Raw genomic sequence first — 18,384 nt, 5'->3', positions numbered from 1 at the left:
TTATTTCCTTTCCCCAACGTTGTTGGAAGGAAAGACCAAATGTCAATACAAATATAACAACTATCATCCAACATTACCATTATAATATTCATGTTCTTGCAGTTTACAGGGTTAGATCCATAAAATTATAATACTTAATTCTGTTCTTAAAATTAGAAAAACTTTGGGCTCTTTAGGAGACAAGTTTTAAGATCATTGCTTTTTTTCAGTTCCTCTGCTCCTTTCTGAGGAGGATGACCTGTGCCCATAGGTTTCTGGTTCTATATGGACTCTTCACTAATAAGAAGCAGGCTCTGTTTTAGCAATCTGAATCAGAAATCTCTTGGTCCAAGCATCCCAAACACATGGTGTTTGGCACAAAAGTCAATCTAGTATAGGTCATTTATATTTTAGTGCTTTGAACAGTAACAGAAAAGGTTTGCTGTAGCACTGGAATTGAATAAACAACTACCAGGACTTTGGGATCTATTCTGTTGAAGCAATGAGAAGTAGTGCATAACAGAAAAAGAGTTTGAATACAATCCTTCAACTCGGGAGTCTTGCAGGAAGATAAATTGTGATAATCACAATAAATGCTGAAAATTTGTTTTGATGGTCTATAATTCTGCCCATCCTTGGGAAAGTCATTTAGTCTTTCACTATCTGTAAGTACAGACCTGTGAGATAAGCAAGTGCTATCACACACAGGTAATGTCCCTTGAGTAGTACACAAGGTATTGTTATTTGTGATGTGTAGGTATTTTCAGGATATACTTAGCAATATAAACAAATACTTTTTTCTCTCATTATTTACATAGATATGATTAAATGAAAAAGAAGAACACAGCGAAATAGAATTTAAACCTGTACAAAATAGAATGTGTCTTCCAATCCTTGTATTGACAATGCTCCCAGTGAAAGAAGCATCCTGTATGAAATAAATACGAAGAAAAAAATCTCTTGAGGTGGACTCGAATATCCAATATTTATTTGAATAGGGCTGAAGTACAAAGAAAAAAAAAATATTGAAATAGAGAACAGGAGAGATTGCCTTTTTTATAGGCCTCAGGTGAGATTTTTTCAACCCATGAGTAGTGACTTTAGACTACATCTAAAGCTTTTATGAGTTATAGCCTTTTAAAATGTATTTCTGTTCACAACAGGCTATGACATTTTATAGATATTGGCGCATTACTATACAACATCACATGCTTTTGTCATCTATGCACACAGCTGTCTCATTAAAATTGTGTAACCATTTTAGTTAAATGGAGGTGAAAAATGTATACACTTCTGTTCTGCTCCTTAAATTTAACATTTGATTAACTCAGATGGTTAGTAAGTTCACATCTCCTAGTGCCTTTTGGAGAGTTGAGAGTGTTTTTATTTACACTTGATGTTCTGTCATCCTTTCGACATTCTGCCCCTGTGCTTATTTCCAATCCTGTGAGCTTAACAGGCTGCAAAGTTTTAAAATGACATGTCCCAAGAACTCACTGGAGACCGAGTTTAAATTTGTCCATGTCAAAGTCTTTAAATGGAATGCAGTCTGATATATGTAGAGTTTTCTATTTTAGATTGCACTCTAGGACAAATTTTATGTGTGACTTACTTGAACTAAACATTACACAGATGTAAAATGTGTTGATTAAATAGTCTAAAGACAAAATCAAAACAACTTTCATATATGAGGGTGAATAGGCACATAATTGGCTGCCTTTGTCTATAATATTACCCATGATGGCTTTCTCTGTTCTCTTTGACTAAGTAATACAAATAACGTTCTTAAACATTTCAGTAAAAATGCCTGTATAAATGACTAATTCTAATGAGTGCAAATATTAACTTTTTTTCCGCAAATTTCTGTTATTAAGCAAACAACACTTCTTGCAAAACTCTGAATTTACTACAACACTGGAAAATGTTGCTGGGTTTAGAAATATTCTCTAATTACACTGAATTCGCTTAAAAATTATTTCACGAATGCATTCAGGCTATGTGATAAATAACAAGTATTTATCAAGTAATATTAAGTATCAAGCAAACAGCTCTGTGGGCTAATATCAGAACCTTAGTGATAGAGATGGGCATTTTGCTCAATTGCTTTGACAGGTTGAACAGTTTTCCTTCAGCTACAGAGTGTTTGAGATTGCTAATGGTCCCTACAACTACCAATAACTGAACATTTGATGTAACAAATGTTTTTGTTTTTGTTTGAATTGTAAGAGGGTTTATAACAAGGTAATAAATGGTGGTGTTTGACATTTAGAAATATACTTTCAACAGTCTTTGACTGTATGTAAGATTATATGTACCCAGAAGATGGCTAGTGTGTCTTAACTGTATTGTAATAACCAAAACACAATAAAAATACTCCCTCTCCTGCTGATTTTTTCTGTCATCTGGTGAAAAGCAGAGTACTATCACAACATATAGCTCTCCCTTCTGACCTTACTTTGCAGTAAGAACCATTCAACTTGGATGATAATGGTAGCGTACGTACAGAAGAGGAAAATAGGGAAAAATCACAAAGCAAAAGTAGCAAATGTCAAAGTGACAAGACTTTTATGTATCACAAATCCCACAGAGGAAAAATGTCTTGTCTTACTGAATCCACCTCTTTCAGTATAACATATATCTCTAGAGAATATTGACTGCTGCTGCACTCTGGACTAGAAAAGGAACTCAACTGTAACTGTACCATGTAACTGAAATTGCTCATTGCAAATGAAAATTACTTTCGGTCAAAAAGAGTGATAGATGTGCTATCACGCAATCTAATAAAATGTATTCCTTTCCTTCACCAGCTAGGGTTTTCTGAAACATAGCTTCATAGGAAACAAGCACAACCCTCCCTCTCATATTCAACTAAAAAATCAATTATTACAACTCATTTTGTAAAACATGTTGTTTTTTTACGACTCCCTGTCACAGAAAAAGGAAATCATGTCATTTGATTTCCAAAAATGAAATTAAAAGGGAAAAAAATACAATTGAAGCGGCACTATAATATACCTTTCTATAATGATCACGTAATACAATTTGACCCTGATGTGTTCTACCCCAACAGAATAATTTCAGATTTTCAAAATCCACAGTTACATAAGTAGATATTTAGACAACATTAAATAACACCCAGACATAGAATTTTCTTTTCTGTGTTTTTGCTGGAAAACTAAATTTACAGTACCTATTTTCCAAGTTCATCAAAAGAATGTCTGTGTGGTCAAGGAAATATTTTGATACAATATTTCATCAGTCTGTTTATTTTCCAAATGTGAATGTGAGGTATATTTTATGGAAAACAGATCAACAGTATAAACAATATATGAAAATTGCAGAAAACATTTGCATTTCAGACCTATTAAGCAGTGATGTGTAGTCATCATAATGCTCTTGGAAACATTTCATTAATATTGAAGCAAAAAAATACCAGAGAGAACAATTTCAGCTTTCAGTTTGTCTGGATGTATTTTTTTTTCTAAACGGACATTAAAAATATATGCATATTTTTCCATAAAGCTTTTGTTCCTTAGTTCTGAATATTCTGTACTCATTTATGCATGTGAAAATTAGTATAAAATGCTACTTTCTAGCATGCTACTTCCAGCATAAACATTTTTTTTTCCTTCAGAATATGCACTTTGATGGAAAAGGAAGAAGAAAACCAATAAATATATTAGAAAGAAATTACAAAGTTTCCTTTTAATGGGGCACAGTACTCTTGCTACAACAAAATGCTGTGCAACAGCAAATGAAAGAGAAGGGTGAAAAAATATGAGAGAAAAAACCCTGCAGACACAAGGTCAGTGAAGAAAGAGGGGGAGGAGGTGCTCCAGGTGCTGGAGCAGAAATTTTGCTGTGGCCCATGGAGTAGACTGTGGTGGAGCAGGTTGGCCATGGAGAAACACATTGGAGATGAGATCCACACTGCTGACTAGAGTAGGTGGATATGACCTGAAAGAAGCTGCAGTCCACAAAGAATCCACAAAAGAGGAGGCTCCTGGCCAGAACTGCAGCCCATGGAGAGTCCACACAAGAGGAGACTCCAGGAGGTCTGGCAGAAAGTGTGTCCTGTGGGGGACCCAGGCTGGAGCAGTTCATTCCCAGAGGACTGTTCCCCCAGTTACAGACCCACATTGGAGCAGTTCTTGAAGAACTGCAGTCTGTGAGAAGCCTATGTTGGATCACTTCCTGAAGGACTGTATCCTTTGGGAGGGACCCTATGCTGTAGCAGGGGAAGAGAGTCAGGAAGAAGAAGCAGCAGTGACAAAGAATTATTATATTAACTGTAACCTCATTTTCCATTCCCCTGTGCTGCCTTGGGAGCAAAGAGGTAGAAGAATCAAGACCGAAATTGAGCCCAGGTATAAGAGGGGAATTGGGGGCAGGTGTTTTCAATTTTGTTTTTATTTCTCACTATCCTACTGTATTTTCCATTGACAATAAAACCAAATTAATCTTCCCCAAGCTGAGGCCATTTTGCCCATGGTAACAATTAGTGAGTGACCTCCCTGTCCTTATCTCAACAATCTTTTTTCACAGTATTTTGTCCCCCTGTCCTGCTGAGGAAGGGGAGTGAGAGAGTGGCTTGGTAGGCACCTGGCAGCTAGCCAAAGTTAACCTACCACACACGTTGTAAATAGAAATAATTCTCTCTATAGTACATGTGCATAGAAAGACAGATTCCACATCACCTTTTTAAAGCCTGTCTGTTGTGGTTTAACTGAGCCAGCAGTTAACACCACACAGACGTTTACTCACCCTCCCCCCCACCTCTCTGGGATGGGGGAGAGAAACGGGAAAGTGAAGCCTGTGAGTTGAGATAAAGACAGTTTATTAAGACAGGAAAAAATACCAATGCTAATGATAATAGTACTACTACTACTACTGTGTACGAAACAAGTGATGCACAATGCAATTGCTCACCACCCGCTGACCGATGCCCAGCCTATCCCTGAGCAGACGGCCCTCTCACCCCGGCCAGCCACCCCTATCTATTGTTTAGCATGATGTCAGATGGTATGGAATACCCCTTTGGCCAGTTTGGGTCAGCTGTCCTATGGGTCTGTCCCCTCCCAGCTCCTGCTGCACCCCTAGCCTGCCCGCTGGCAGGACAGAGCGAGGAGCTGAAAAGTCCTTGGCTTAGTGTAAGCACTGCTCTGCAACAACTAAAACATCAGTGTGTTATCAACACTCTTCTCATCCTAATCCAAAACATAGCACCCTACCAGCTACTAGGAGGAAAATTAACTCTATCCTAGCTGAAACCAGGGCAGCTGTTTTCTGGCAGGTCATGGGAAGAAGATTGTCTGGCTTGGGGGAGCTTATGTACACAGGGCTTTTAGGCTGCAGCCAAAGTGTTCCTCTAGATCTGGAAGTTTGAAGATAGTTGCAGTCTCCAAGCTCAAAGCCAACCACATATCAGTCTGGCACAACTGATTTTTGTGTTCCTTGCACTAGCCGTTCCTTCACCTCCTCTTCAGATACAAGGACACGCGTCTCTTTCAAGCTCCTTTATTAGTAAAGAAGCCAGGATAGATTAAAGCCTCTTTCTTCAAGTCAGTAAGATACTTGTCTTGGGTTTCAGTGAGAATTCAGGCCCTAGCAACTGAAATTCCTTCTAGATAGTGTTTCTTTTGTATAGGATAATTTCATTTCCCTTTTGAAGACTTACAAGGATGTAGTAACAACAGCAAAGGCATGAAACAGTACCTGAGGCATAGGCTACTTTTCAGCCTGCAGCAGGCTATAGGTATGCTATTATCATTTCAGATAAATATGATCTACGTAATGTGAAGGGTTCCGGCATGCTTACAATCTGCCAAGGGCCAGAAAATGGGACCTTCATTTCTTCCCTATGAAGAAAGGCTGAGAGACCTGGGACTGTTCAGCCTGCAGAAAAGACAACTGAGAGGGGACCTCAACCATGTTTATAAATACCTGAGGTGTGGGAGACAGAGGGATTTGGCCAACCTCTTTTCAGTGGTTTGTGGGGACAGGACAAGGGGTGACAGCCACAAAATTGAGCACAGGAAGTTCCGCACCAACCTGCGAAAGAACTTCTCCGCGGTGAGGGTGATGGAGCACTGGAAAAGGCTGCCCAGGGAGGTTGTGGAGTCTCCTTCTCTGGAGATATTCAAGGCCCGTCTAGACACCTACCTGGGCAGCCTGCCCTAAGGAACCTGCTTTGGCAGGGGCATTGGACCCAATGATCTTTCGAGGTCCCTTTTAACCCCTACAATTCTGTGATTCATTTTAAGACTGTATGGAAAAGAACACAAGAACAACAACAACAGAGAAGGAACTTTTCCTTCGCCTAAATTTTATTATTATTTAGCAACACCTTCAGGTGTCTACAAGGAATGTTGCCCCCTCCCCCCCCCAAAAAAAATAAGAACAAAGACAGCGTGGAGAGAGGTATAATTTCAGTTCACACCAGAAGACATTCTTCTCACTGAAGTACAGTTAAGCCCCACAAAGTGCCAAAAAATCTGCCAAAAAGTAATGTATTTACAAGTTAATTTTTACATGTTGGAATTATTTACTTGTCTGATCTTGCATTCAGGGCTTGATCTATCTGGAGGGGAACATGTAATGGCGTGCAAGGTTGTTTGGTTGTTTGACTGACAACACAAATTAAAAATTTTGAACTGTTTGTGTAGAAGCAAAATACAGAAGAGTACACTATCCCCCAGGGAAACGTAGAAAACTACCTGTTGCTTCTCCGGTTTAAAAAGCTTCCCTTAACAGATGTAAGCATCTGTTCAGGTGTAAGAAAAGGTGTAATCAGCTGTTTGAGTACAATTCTTATGTATACGTGAATGTTTTCCTCTCCAATTTCCAACTTGGAGCACAACATTTTTCATCATACCCTTAGATCAGGATTCTGATTCTAACACTGGTTGCTAGTGCACATTTCCAGAGAAGAGAGAAGCACACCAGTCCTCATTGCTTTGAACGGGATGGAGATAAGAAACAAATGTAAACAAAGAAAATAAACCTGTATGAAGTTTTCAAATAATTGTCATTGTCCAAAAGCTTTAAATTGGTTGAATCCTTGAAAGTTAATTAAGGCAAACTCAGGTTGCGTCACTGAATTTGATGGAGTAAGATAGACTTGCACCTTTGCAGAGCCTCAGTCACCATTTAAATTGGCACTGCCTCTAACCTCGCAAGAATGAGAAGTATAAAGATGTCCTTTTCTCTTGTCAGCTACTGGCAGAGCTAGAGGGAAAAAGAAAAGCTGTTAAAATTAAAAAGTAAATTTTTTTTAGGACATTTCAACGAATATGTAATCTTTAGTCGTAAGACAAGAAATGAAAGGAAAGAGAAAAGAGTAAAAGGTACTTGCATGGCCTTAAATAACTTGGTAACAGACATAAATCATTGCAGATTGTGGCTGTTAAGTGCCATACTCCATTCACCCTTGAGACAGACTAATGGGATTCCCACATTATGTAAGGGGAGCGCAATCCCTCTAAAATCGCAGAGTCTGGGCTACACGACTTGAGTACTGAAAAACTTAAGACTAGGCAGCACTGAACTCAACGAAGGAAGGAGGATGAGTCCCTCTGGATGTTCAAGTAACAGAACAGAAACTCAGATTTTAGCCCTAAGCAACTATTTTCCGAAACAGGCTGGAGCTGACTCCTTTAAGCAGGGGACAATTTCAGAACCCTCAAAGGTAAAGAAATGGTAGAGTGCTCATCTGAATAATCTTCCTAGCAGAAAAAGTCTGGGGACCAGCGCTCTGGGGACCAGCGCTCTGGGGACCAGCGCTCTGGGGACCAGCGCTCTGGGGACCAGCGCTCTGGGGACCAGCGCTCTGGGGACCAGCGCTCTGGGGACCAGCGCTCTGGGGACCAGGTTCCGCCCACCTGAATTTGGAGTTGGAAGTTTCTCATAGAATTCCTTTCCCCCAATTTTTTTTTCTTGCCACTCACATACCCCTGCCTCAAGTGTCGAGTTTGATTTTCCGTCCTGTTTTCTCATATGTTCTCCGTGGTCACTCACGTCGGTATGGTGAGTGTAGGTACGAGTGTGTGTAGGTTCCACAGGGTACGACCACAGGTTGGCACAGGCTGTGTATGCGCTCTCTTGTCTTCCTCGCACAGAAGTGGGCTTACCCCCAATTGCTGAGATATTGCTTTGTACAGGTGAGGAGGAAGGTTAGTTCTCTTTATGTTGGTCGGTCTCTTCAGAATGTTTCTGCACAACCGAGATGCAGGCCTGTAGGGAAGAGGAAAGACTGTCTTCGTACTGCCAGACTTGTTTAGCCACTTCATCCATTGCGGATTCCTCATGGTCTCATGGTCTTTCCAGTGGAGGTGCGCCCTGCTCTAGGTACCTGCCCATATCCTCCCACTCTCCTTGCCACGCATAACTATCCTGCATCAGCACCGATCTCTGGATGACACTGAAGTATTTGTTTAACCTTAAACAAACCTCAAGTGCATTCAGGAGACATACTGATAAGAACACGCTGCTCTGAGCATTCCAAGTATAGTCAAAGTTTTGGAAAGCTACCGTAACTCACCTGGAGGAGAAGAAAGGGAGAGTGAACACGTGGGAAAACGCATCTTCCCCTGACCCTACCTCAGAAGCTATTAACAATTACACCTTTCACGCTTTTTCTTCAGGGAGCCAGTCTATGGAGGGGTCGGGGGAGATGGCCAACAATAACTTCTTTTAAAGAAAGAAGTTAATCTCCTTTAAACTATAACTTCTAGTAATTTAAAGGCTTTTGACTAGCATATTGTGAAAACAGCATTTCTTTTATGAACAGCACATTCTCACAATTGCCACTTAGCAAAAGTAATGATAATGCCACCAGTATCTACCCAAATCTGTTTCTACTTATCACAAGGCAAAATTTGAATTCACAGTAAGGCACCTTTTTCCACACAGCTTTTTGTTCAATCTTAACACAGACTTAAGAACATTCTTCAAAGCCAGGCTTACCTGTATGCACTTAAGCTTCTGTGGTGTTTTTTTTTTTTCTTCTTCTCCTGCCAGGAAGGAAGCTTCAAATCCATGCAAGTAATTTCACTGAAAACAGACAAGGTGAAGGAAGTACTCAAACTCCTCGACATTAAACAACTGTAGAACCCAGGAACACTTACCTGCCAGCTTCTGAACTTGAGTCACCTCCTAACTACTTCACAGTGAAGTAGTACCACCAGGGTTTTACTGTCCTGAGAAGGCACCACCAACGTAACTAGCTCATAGAGTCTCTAAAACTATTTCACAGAGACGGTAAAAAACATGAAGAAAAAGCAGCCTACTGGGGAACACTGAGTCCATTTCACTCTGGTAGAAAAGCACCCCAGATAACCTGAGCCTCAAACTCCCCTGGGGAGGCAATTCCCCCCAAGTCCTCATGCTTCCTATATAGCAAAGGTCAAATGATCCACACCTGGCAGATTTCACCTAACAAGTGTGGAGCCAAGAGACCTTGTGGAATAGCCTCATCTACCTGGCTTCAATGTTTTAAGGTCAATTGCTCCTTATCACTGATAGAAGTAACCTGACAAGAGGCTTAGTGGTTAGAATTGACCTAATGAATTAGCTGCAAAAGGTGCATAAGGGTCATATTTCTGTGAGTCATTCTGTGAGGAAAATTAGTACAGAGCCTGTTAAAAAAAATTAATAAATAAAAATAAAGAAATAAATAAAAGAAAAAATAAAATGACCTTAAGGGAAAAATTGCTATCATAGATCTTCATCTGTCTAGTCATGACAGATAAAGAATATAGCAAACAGAATTACTTTTCTTTACATTAATGTTTTTTAAATTTGCTTTTCTGAGATCTCTTCTTTATGCAGGACTTTTCAAAATCTAGCCCCATGACCTCTGACTATAGTATTTACTTTGGCTGCATATAAACTCTCACATATAAATGGCAGGATCCGGATCTTCACTCACTATTCAGGTCAAGGACTGGGCTGAAAGTTTTGGCTTTAAGTTGGTTACGTGACTACATTGCTGTTGTGGTTTAACTCGGCAGGCAGCTAAGCACCACACAGCCGTTTGCTCACCCTCCCCCCTCCCTCTCTGGGATGGGGGAGAGGAATAGGAAAACAAAGCCTGTGGGTTGAGACAGAGACAGTTGATTAAGACAGGAAAAATTACTAATGCTAATGATAATAGTACTATTACTTCTACTGTGTACGAAAAAACTGATGCACAATGGATTTGCTCACCACCCGCTGACCGATGCCCAGCCTATTCCTGAGCAGACGGCCCCCCCATCCTGGCTAGCCACCCCTATCTATTGTTTAGCATGACGTCAGATGGTATGGAATACCCCTTTGGCCAGTTTGGGTCAGCTGTCCTATGGGTCTGTCCCCTCCCAGCTCCTGCGGCACCCCTAGCCTGCCCGCTGGCAGGACAGAGCGAGGAGCTGAAAAGTCCTTGGCTTAGTGTAAGCACTGCTCTGCAACAACTAAAACATCAGTGTGTTATCAACATTCTTCTCATCCTAATCCAAAACATAGCACCCTACCAGCTACTAGGAGGAAAATTAACTCTGTCGTAACTGAAACCAGGACACTGTCCCAATGTTCTTCCCTTTCATTCATGAATTAACCAGAAGTCAGTTTTCTCGTTTGTGATTGATTTGAAATTCTGTAATATCTTACATGAATGTAGCTAGTTATTTCAGATCAGCTGTCCTTTTCAAACTTCAGAGGGATGATGAACATACAAAATCATGTTAAGAGGGAACCACCTTAAAAAAAAAAAAAAAAGAAAAAAAAAAAAGAAATGATTTCAGTTGATGTCAAGCACTGTCTTTTGTTATGGTTTCCCAACAGAAATAGGAGTTTTTGTTCATTCAAGATTTTATTTCATCATTGATTATACAACAGAAAATGGTATATTTACCTTCATAGCAGTGTTAATGATGCCTTAATAAATAAGGCATCTTCTGACACAGTGATTGTAGGCCAGTCTTGCTGGTAAAGACTGAGACAAAGAAGGAATTCAGTACCTCGGCCTTTTCACTTTCCCAGGTAACCAAGACTCCTGATGAGGACCCACATTTTCTCTAGTCTTCTTTTTGTCAGTGCTGGTAGAATCCCTTCTCATTGCCCTCGAAGATCTTAAACACCTACATAGTTTCACTCAAGATTAAGAAGGAAAACATAAATTTAAGGATAAAGTATATTTTTTTTTACTGAACTGCAACCCATGTGAACTGCAAGATATGTAATGGCAAATTATGAGTCCATGTACTGTCACAAAAGCTGTTAACTAGACTAGATAATAAATAAAATATACAGTACTAGAGACATCATCCAAAGCCTGTATACAAAAATTTAAAAGAGACACAGTATAAATTATAAAGTAAAATTTTTCTTCAGTTCTGATATTTGCCTCCCTCATCAAACCAAATCTGTTCAGTCTCAGGGTTCAGGCTTAAGAGAAAAATCCCCTCATAAGTTTAGAGCAAGTTTCCCTAGCCCTTAAAACCTCTCTTGAGTTCAGAGGTAAAGCAGATTGGATCTGAGTCTTCAGTTCAGAGATGCTCATTAGAGGAAATGGACAAGTTAGAAGACCAAGGGACAAATTCACATGAATGTTAGCAGGAACATCTCTATTGACTTTAATGAATTCAAGTCTACTTATGCCAGACATGTATTTGGCTCAAGAGTCTAATAGAACAGTTAAATATATTGAATATATTGAACATATACATATATAGATATAGCTTAATGTCCTGGTGTTATCATTTTGTTTTAATTAAAGAGAGGTGTTTATAACTCTTCTACTGTGCAGTACATTTAAGAGCTACTTTGTAGCTCACTGTGTCTCATATTAAAACCTTTACGACCCTTTATTTCTTTCCTTTATTTTGGAGTATACAGAAGTAAACAGAATGGGATGAGATGGATCACCAGTCATCTAGTGTTGCTATTTATTTTACTTCAGTCTATGAACCAGAAGCTAATGGAGTTCCTTCACAACCGTTTATTCATCCTTTTCACTTAGTCATCCTCATTTATTTTCTTTTTCTACTCCAACTTCTGGTTAGTAGGTACAGCCTAAAAATGTTTATTTCCACAACCATGAACTATGACTGTGCACTAGAGGTACATTTTTTCCGAAGATTGGTAAAACTTCCTCTGGATGATCCAAACATGTTTAATCTATTTTTCTCGAAACAGAAATCTCATTAACCAAACCATTATCAAATACAGGTTTTTGCTTCCAAATTGTCAAAGACTTCTTTTGGCCACTGTAAAAATCACTTCTTAAAACCACGTGTAAGTCCTAGCCAAGAAAAGAGTTACAATCTCACTTTACTTTCATTAATGTTTCATATTGGTATAGATGATAATTTCTACTTCATCCCCTGTTCTTTTTGTTGTGACAGTTTGGTTTTTTATTACTTTTTATACATTCTTATTATAGGTGAAGCTTAAAATGTTAAATTGTAATGACTTTTCTGAGCTACTCTATACTAGAAATTTGCAAGCAGAAACCTTTAGTTTATATATGAGAATAAGACTTACCTTAAAGACATAGTTTTGTAGAATCATAGATGGTTTGGTTTGGAAGGAGCCTTAAAGACCATTTAATTCCAACCCCGGTGCCATGGGCAGGGACACTTTCCTCTAGACCAGCTTGCTCAAAACTTTCTATCCACTTCTATTTCCCAGCCATTTCAATCTCTGTATTATTCAGATCAAGTAGTGCCTCGCTGTGCCATATATGCAGTCATATTCTTTTTATTACCAGTGGTTATCTATGGCATCTTTAGGCTTTGCTTCTGGTGCCAGTTCTTTGACTGGTAAATACATCATAAATCAGGTCTTGAAAAGAAGTAGTAGTAGTAGTAGTAGTAGTAGTAGTAGTAGAGTTTAAAACTGAATAAAGAAGTATTTTCAAATTATGAAATAAACCTATATCAGGATGGAATTATTGTGGATAATTTATTTAAGGTAAAACAGATGATGGCAATGCTGCCATCATACTATATCCCTGGATATAGTATTAATAAGTAAATAAATAAGAAGAAAACGAAAAGAAAAATAAAGTTAAATTTAGAAGACATCCAAGTAAGTTGCACTACACAAATACATACTTAGGCATCAGAGAGATGAATAAAGGTCTGAAAATATACTGAAGATTACCCTATTATTGTGATCAAGACTTTTTGCATTTGTAGGTTCACATCAAGAAAAAATAAAAGGGTTTTGAAATGAACAGTTAACTCCCTTTCCTTGTACTTACTTTATTTTATCACTGTGTAGGAGTTCATGTTGTTTACATAGTCTTACATCCATTTATATATCTTTAAAATGTTTTGATTTTTTCAGATTAACTCTAGCTTCCCCATAGTTTCAATAATAATTTGAGCATAATTACAGGGTGCATATTACCTTAAATTAGTGTATGCATATGTGTATGTACTTGAATATAATATGCCCTGCTAAGCAGAGCTTTATTGACCTTGACTTGAAGGCAAATCCTAGTGTGTTTTTGTTTTGTTTTGTTTTGTTTTGTTTTAATAATTATTTTTAACCAACAAGTACTAAGTAGCTTCAATGATATTTAAATAGATAATATGGTTGGTTTCATCTCACTCTGAAGAAAGCCAGGGAATTTTAAGTCCTAGGGTTGGTATAAAATACAAAACCTCAGCTGAAATACTTCAAGTCTGACATAGGTCTCAGCAAATCTAGTTTTTAATCACCATCAAGTCAGGAGTTAATGGCTACCTGTATTTTTAAATACTTAGTGAATTCATTGAAGAGGAAAAGGCTCATCTTTAGGGAGAAAAGGTTGCAGACTTCCTAGAGAAGGGTGGATGCTGCCCTGATTCCAACAGAAAAAGGAGGCTGCCATGTTGGGAGGCTGAAGAGAAAAAATGTACAGTGGAAACATGTACATATGGGTCTCATGTTTTGTCCTGGAAAATCTCACACAATAAAACAGAACACATGCTATCCTTCACATTTAAAGCAGACTAGATTTGTTTAACCTTCATCACACTGACTTGCACTGATAGACTCTGTTTATACCACTAAGATGAGTAGAACTAGGATGCTGACAAGTGCAGTCCATCATACAATATAACTATTAGCATGTTTTTTTTTTCCATGACTTTTGCAAAAATAGCATTCTTGAGAAAATGCCCAGGCACCAGAGGAGAATATCAGGTACTTTGAATCATTCCCATGGCACAATATGAACAAATATCAATTACCCTTAATCTCTCCATCCTACAGATCCTGAAATGACAACAGCACACACACACACAAAAAATAATAATTATATCTTACTGTTCCAGAAGCATCATATGTAACTCAGAAGGCCAAGTGCAGTACTTGATTGAACATAGGCAGTCTGTTTCTCAGCCCCAGGAAGCCCTGATTGTTCTTGTTTTATTTAGTTGTATCATATAAAGCAGCATGGATAATCAGTAGCTCAGTGAACTGTCTCAATAACTAGCACTGTTTTATTCACCAATATAGACATAGTCTAGGTACCTTCACCTAAACTACACTCTGGGAATGTGTAGCAGTGACTTCAAAAGTCTTCAGATTTCTCTTACTCTCCTAAGAGGAAAAGCCTTACACTCCTAACAGGAAAGGCCTTATTCTTCTAACAAGAAAAACCTCATATTCATTTTCTGATAGTAAAGGGAGTGTGTTATGGCCTATACAGATGTACATTAATTAATAATATGATTTATGCGGTTGCGATATGGTACAGTTAATCCATGTCTACAGTGACTAGGGTTATTATTAATATCACAGATTTGTAGGGGTTGGGAGAGACCTTAAGAGATCATCAGGTCCAACCCCCCTGCCAAAGCAGGTTCCCTAGAGCAGGTTGCCCAGGTAGGCTTCCAGACGGGCCTCGAATATCTCCAGAGAAGGAGACTCTACCACTTCCCTGGGCAGCCTGTTCCAGTGCTCCGTCACTCCGTAATACGTATTCTTTTGTAATATGTATTCCTTCATATATTCCATAATATATATTCCTTTGCCATTGTATATTAATCTAATAGTATACATGTTTATATATAATAGTTTAGTACTGAATTGTTTATGCCATGAAAGGCAAAGTATCCAGAAAGAACTTTTATCTGAAGGTCATTAGAAGAAGACAGATGAAGGAACAGACCTGTCACTTGCTAATGAAAAGAGGTCAAGACAAGCACCAGTTTTTATGTTTGTTGTTTGTTTGTTTTGTTTTGTTTTCTTCCAACCTACTTTACAGGCTGACTCTGTTTTTCTAGGAGTCACTAGAGCACATGATAAGCAGACATCTGATATGTCGTCCTTTACTGCCTCAGGTGCTATTCTGACAGTGTTTTCCTGTTGCAGTCAAAACTGCAGGTCAAGATTTAATAGAGTAACAAACAATGATTTGTTGTTTGGAGGATATTTCCAACGTTTCCATTTTTAAACTTTCAAATATTTTATATTATAACCTTGCTGCAAAAATGACTTGGAGCTGCAATAACCGATAGCTAACGTACGAAATACTTTTTTCTAGTGCAGTGCTCTAAGATACTGAATTTAGCCTTGGGGTAACCAAAGAGACAGTGATTAGCTGCTCATTCCAATTGCTTTTGAGATTAAGTATTGAGATTAACCACTCAAAATATGTTCTTTTAAAGGATTAAAAAGTAGGAAATAAATAAATAAAACAAAAAACTACAAATTCAATTCAGAGAAAAGAAAGTCAGTCCTAAATGGTATTATCACTACCGTAGAAACTTTATGAGAGCTGAAGTGGTGGAGTGAGGTTTAGAAGCTGCTGAAACTCCCATGAAGACCAGAAAAGATATAAACAGTACTGAATATTAACTATCACCTAATTAAAATCTTTCTTTCTGAGGAGAGGATCTACACTGAACAGGGCAATAATTTATTCTTCTGTGGACTCTACAGACATATTTTCCTGCACTCTGTAGGATATCTAGAAGTTCAGAAAGGGAGCATGACTGCTGTGAATCTTACAGGTTTCTGATATGAATGTAGACTCCATCTTAAACAGTTTCTTTATGGATGATAGACAACAGTTGACAGTGAGATGTTTTAGGTATGGGTAAGCCATGGATATCTCATGGAAACATTGTTACTGCTTTTTTACTGCAATTTTTGTGTGAATCTGGAAAGTTTATAAAAAAAAAATCTAACCTTCTCTGTCTTAGTATTTCTAAAATAAAGATATTATTTATTTATTTCAAAGGAATGCTTTTCACTGATTCCTTCATTCACCCATACTTTTAAAATACTGTAATAAATTAAAAAAAAAAAAAAGAAGAAGAAGAAGAAGAAGAAAATGGCGACTGTTTTAGATTTATATCTTCATAATAGATGTGTGTGTCTAGGCAGAAACTCACTATGGACTACCTTCTGGAAGAATGAACTTAGAAAAATATTGGGTCATGGAGAAGTTCAAGCAATAAAATGTTGAGCAAACTGGGACTCTTTAACTATTAGCAGAAATAAGAACAAGATAACATGATAATAGCCTACAAAATGCAAACTGACACAGTAAAGCCTAAGAGAAATCCCCTTGTTCATAAAACTAGGTTTGCTAGAGAAATTTTTTGATTAAACAATTTTCCTTTGTTTTGTGGAAAACTATGTGTTCCAGGGAGCAAGAACAAAGTATATTTCCTAAATTAGTTAAAAAAAAAAATGTTTATGAATGACTATATTGTATTTAACAACAAAACAAATCTTAATAATGAAGTTTGTTATATCTTTTGATCCAATCAACTAAATCACCATAACAGTTTTTTCTTTTCATATTTTTAAGCATAATTTCCCATTTTTTTTTTGAGTTCAAAGCAAATTTTATGCTTTAGTAGACCTGAACCAAGTCTGAGCATGTGTTCACAAATTTTCTTACTTTCCCTATTTCTTCTAAAGCCCAGACAAAAACAAATCTAAAAAAAAAAAAAAAAAAAAAAATGCCCATAGTTTAGAAAAAATAATTTCTTTGCCTACTTTTCTTATACTCTTGGTAAAACTTCACAGTACCTACTTTTGTTCTACAGCCCTGCAAAAGACCATCAGCAGGCCCAGTAACTTAATATGTCCTGACTTATCTGTCAGGAGGGAGAGCTATTTCCTTCTATTGTCAGAAAAAGTCTGACAATACTTATCTGACAATATCTTATCAAGATATTATCAAGATATTATCAAGATATTATCAAGATATCTTATCAAGATATTGTCTGACAATGATATCTGACAATGCTTATCAAGGCTCTCCTGTGCACACAGAGCAGTTGTAATACATTTGGTGTCCATTGTGCTCATTTGCACAAGGATGAACAGAGTTGTTGTCCACGATGAGCAGATCTCAACATAGCTGGACTAACTTAGTTGGCTCAACAAAGACTTTACAGAAACAGTTATTTTTTTCCTGTCCTTTCATGTAATTAGTATATGTCTTCAAAGTAAACTGTTTAAGCTTTCATGAGTTCAGCATGTCAAGCTATTCATGTCTATTCCAGGATCTGAGATATTCCACAACAACAAATCTTTTCCCAAGAGCTCTTACTTCCCCAGCGTGTTCTCAGCAAACGGAAGGTCCTTTACAGTAGCTAGAGAAAATTTCTGCTTCCATTGGATTTTTCCACTGTGCTTTCTGTAGGATTTAGGATACAGAGCATGTAGAACATAGGGCAAGTATAAAGTCCTTTATACTAATAATTGTGCAAAAGTTTTCCTATTTCCCCAGCAAATACCAGCCAGCTTGTATTTGCACAAGATAATCATCACACTTCTGCTTCCTCCTCAGTCTGACGGCATAGGAGGAAGACAGCAGAGAACTGTCAAGAATAGAATATAGAAATCTCGGTGCATTCATCAACCCTTTTTTCTCAGTCCTCTTACCTAGTAAAGGACCTAAAAAAAAAATGATGGCATGAAGAAAAACATATTATAGGAAATATATATTTACCCATATATTATTCAATTAGATTCAATGAAAATGTCACAGAAAATAAGGGAGACCAGGAATGATCAGAGCTCAGATGGAAAAGAAAATCACAGACTCATAGAACCATAGAATCATTAAGGTTGGAAAAGACCTCCAAGATCATCTGGTCCCCTACCACCAATGTCACCCACTAAGCCATGTCCCTAAGCATCACGTCCAACCTTTCCTTAAGCACCCCTAGGGACAGTGACTCCACCACTTCCCTGGGCATGCCAATGTCTGACTACTCTTTCTGAGAATAAATGTCTCCTAATTTCTAAACTAAACCTCCCCTGGTGCAACCTGAGGCCATTCCCTCTAGTCCTATGTCTATTGATCTGTGAGAATAGGCTGACCCCCAGCTCCCCATAGCTTCCTTTCAGGTAGTTGTAGAGAGCAATATGGTGTCCCTTGAGATTCCTCTTCCCCAGTCTAAACAACCCCAG

General features: G+C 38.1%; 1 long non-coding RNA gene across 1 annotated transcript; it reads right to left on the bottom strand.

Annotated features, from left to right (window-relative positions):
- Nucleotides 1–6,555: 6,555 nt before the first annotated feature.
- Nucleotides 6,556–9,610, bottom strand: LOC136790203 (uncharacterized). Its single transcript, XR_010829741.1, has 4 exons — nt 9,105–9,610; nt 8,944–9,030; nt 7,930–8,211; nt 6,556–7,206 (listed from the first exon to the last, which is right to left on the bottom strand). It is a non-coding gene; the product is annotated as an uncharacterized lncRNA (long non-coding RNA).
- Nucleotides 9,611–18,384: the final 8,774 nt, after the last annotated feature.

Source organism: Anser cygnoides, chromosome 2 (assembly GCF_040182565.1).
Source record: "Anser cygnoides isolate HZ-2024a breed goose chromosome 2, Taihu_goose_T2T_genome, whole genome shotgun sequence".
Lineage (NCBI taxonomy): Eukaryota > Metazoa > Chordata > Aves > Anseriformes > Anatidae > Anser > Anser cygnoides.
The sequence above is the reverse complement of the archived record's forward strand: the minus strand, read 5'-3'. Positions and strand labels throughout refer to the sequence as shown.